The sequence below is a fragment of the Taeniopygia guttata genome, chromosome 4 (genome assembly GCF_048771995.1).
Source record: "Taeniopygia guttata chromosome 4, bTaeGut7.mat, whole genome shotgun sequence".
Taxonomy (NCBI): domain Eukaryota; kingdom Metazoa; phylum Chordata; class Aves; order Passeriformes; family Estrildidae; genus Taeniopygia; species Taeniopygia guttata.
In genome coordinates this window covers 73,677,910-73,681,266 of record NC_133028.1, presented here as the reverse complement: position 1 = coordinate 73,681,266, position 3,357 = coordinate 73,677,910, and positions in this window count along the sequence as shown.

Here is a 3,357-nt window from a genome sequence, read left to right as displayed (position 1 = left end):
CTCGAAGGGCCCGCGGGTGTCCCGGGTCCCGCTCGGAGACCCCCTGGCCCCTTCTCCGGCCCTTGCTCGTGCCCGGCTCCCGGCGAAAAGGGCCCCGCAGAGCCCGTACTGCAGCCGCCCGTCGGCACTCGGGGCAGGGGAGGGGCGCAGCCTGGCAATGGTTCCGGGCGGCAAAGGCGGACTCTGCGATAGCAGCTCGGATCGGGGAGCGGCGGCGACGCGGCGCGGAGGCGGCTCGGTGGTGGGGAATAGGGAGGGCGCGCAGAGCCCGCTGCGGGCTCTCGACGCCTCTTCCCCCGCAGCGTTTCCCGCTTCTGCGGGGACTTGTCCTGCCCCGACTGGCCGAGATCAGCACCCTGGCCAAAACAGCGAAGTGCCCGCGTCCCCCTGCCCGCCCTCCGCCTGTTGCGGGCCCGCTGCTCACCCTCCTTCTCCCCCACGGTCGTCCGATTTTATAGAGGAGAAAATAATATTGACTTTCACATTCAGAGATCAGCTTTTTGCATCACAAGTATTTCGATATGGTACAACTTACTTTTAACTGCTTTGTACAGCATAATTTTTTTAATAAAACCCCTACCTACTAACAACTAGAAAATAAGAATCCCCTTTATTTTATACTATATTTTAAAACTTCTATATTTCTATTTTTTATTTTTACAAGTTTTTGTCTATTATATCACAATATATTGATGTACTCTATTTAGATACATAATATTTATGACACATAATGTGCTATAAGAAGACATATACAGTAAAATATACATTATGAACTATATTGATTCCTATTATTTTGTTATATTTATATACCCACATGTATTAATTATACATCTCTTGATGGATATTTTGTTTATATTTATAATCTATATTTATATGTATTTATATAAAGATATAAAATACTCTATAGCAAACAATATTATATCTAATAGTAATAGATAACATTATTCATGTTACATGTTTTATTTATATATTTTCTGTTTATATTTAAAATTTAAGTTTTTGTTCCCATTTTCATATTTATGCATTTGTTTTGTTTCATTAGATCTATAGTTAAAACTTTGCAGTAAAAATCCAATTCCTAATAATAAAATGCCAAAACAAACAGCATCGAATTCCCAACAATACCGTCCAAAAAATTCAGAAAGGCTCCACCAGCCAACCAACTACCAGCAAAAAAACCCGCACTACACTCCTTTCACTAGCAGTTCTTATCACATCACAAAAATGAAACAAACATTTTAAAAAAGACCTATAGAAACCCACAGAGCAGATGACAAAAACCACTAAAACAAAACAAACAAACAAAAAAAAGAAACGCCAACTTACTATACTCCAAACAACACAACAGACCCCGAACGTTTCTTAAAAAAAAAAAAAAACCAACCAAAACTCTACCACGACACTAACTCATAAAGAGAACCCAATACTCTATAAAATGAATTAAAAAACCCCACCAAATAATTACCGATGTAACAATATCGGAACCACGAAGAAAGAAAAGATTCACCACCGAAATAAAATAACTACCTAAAAAGATCCACCATAGAAATACCCACGTTCCCAAAAGTAAAACTAATAAAAAACAACAACCAAATACATCAAAATACCAAAAAAACCAAACACATCAACAACAACAAAATAATTATTCCTTACTCAATAAACCCATAGTGCCTCAAACCATCAAAACACAAATACCACTGAGAAATAAGCAGGTCGCCAAAAGAGAAATGTAACCATAAACAATAACTCCCGAATTCCCTGCAACAATAAAACACACATGGCAATCAAATAAGCCAAATGAATAAAACCCTTATAATATAATAAACAAGAATACAATCATCAATATAAAAAAAAAAAAAACCCTAACTAATTAAGTACAGGACACTACCTCAAGCCACCAAAACAAACACTACGCACTCACGCCAATAAAAGCCTCCACAACCGAATTAAAAACCTACCCTCTACTTCATGCTACGACCCAGAAAAACCATTGTAAGCCTTTAAAAACACATCCTTTAAAAACATAAGAAACGATCAAAAAGAAATCCAACAACAACACTCAAGCCAAAAAAACCCCTTGTCATCAGCGCCCGAAGCGAGAACCGTACCAACCAAAAAGTGCCCCACGGCCCTTCTCCTACACCAACTCCGGACAACAGAAAAGGATCCGATGAGTTCCCCAGAACCACCCCACAGCCACCCCAGGCAGGAAGGCTGGAAAATGAGAAGCCGCGCTCCCGGCAGGAAAGCGGCTCCTCGGGCAGGCACAGGCGGCGCCGCGCCGGGAGACCCCCGCCCGCTCCCCCCGGCCCGGCGGGGCCGGCACCGGGCCCGGGGGGCCCCGGCGGCGCCCGAGCCCCGCGCCCGGAGCGGACGGAGCGGCCGGCACCGGCGCAGCGCCCGCGCCGCCTGCCCCGCCCGCCGGCCCGGCCAAAGCTCCCCTCGGCTCCGCACGGCTCGCACCGGCGCGGCTCCGGCAGTCCCGCGGCAGCCCCGCCGTGCCAAACTCTCCTCCCGCCTCGGCCATCCCCAGCCACTGCCAGCGGGGCTCCCGCGCCGGACCCTTCGCTGCCGGGCCAGGGGCAGAAGCGCCCCAAATGCAGCGGCGCAGCCCCATGCCCACCCTGCCAGCGCTGCCACAGCTGCGCCTCCCTTCCTTTGAAGCCCCGAAACTGACGCCACGCTCGGGCGCTCACCCCACTGCAACAAGGGCAAAGAAATGTGGGCTCCCCTTCCATCGCATCCCCTAGAAATAGAAAAGAAGGGGCTTGTCTCAAATGATGGCAAAAGGCAGAATTTTACCTCAATCCAAACCCCTTAAAAGGAGGGACAACAGGGCAGCCCCCTCATTTCAACTTCAGGAGGACGAAATTCAAAAGGGAAAGGAGAAAAGTCCCCACTACAAAGGCGCACCGGCTCACCTATTTGGCCGCTGCTTCTCGGCACAAAGGTTTGTCCCTCGGCTCCTCCTTCGAGCAATGCTCCACGTCCCCAGGTGCGTATCCAGGTGATCCCCCGGACCCTGTCCGAAGCGCTCACCGTCCTTCCATGGAACAGCCCCGGGAGCCCCCCATAAACTCCTCTTCTCCAGCAGCTCTGTGCAAAAGCCAGCGGCGGCAAACCCTCGCCCTAAAACAACCTCCCCCCCGGCAGGAGCCGCCCCCTCCTCCTCATCCTCACAGCTCGCACCTGGGGCTGCTCTGAGCCCTCCTCATCCTCACAGCTCACACCTGCGGCTGTTCTGAGCCCTCCGCATCCTCACAGCTCACACCTGTCACAGTTGCAACTCTCCAACAGCGGCTCTCCTTCTCCAGCACACACCCACTTCTCACAGACACAGATCCAACAAAAACCTGC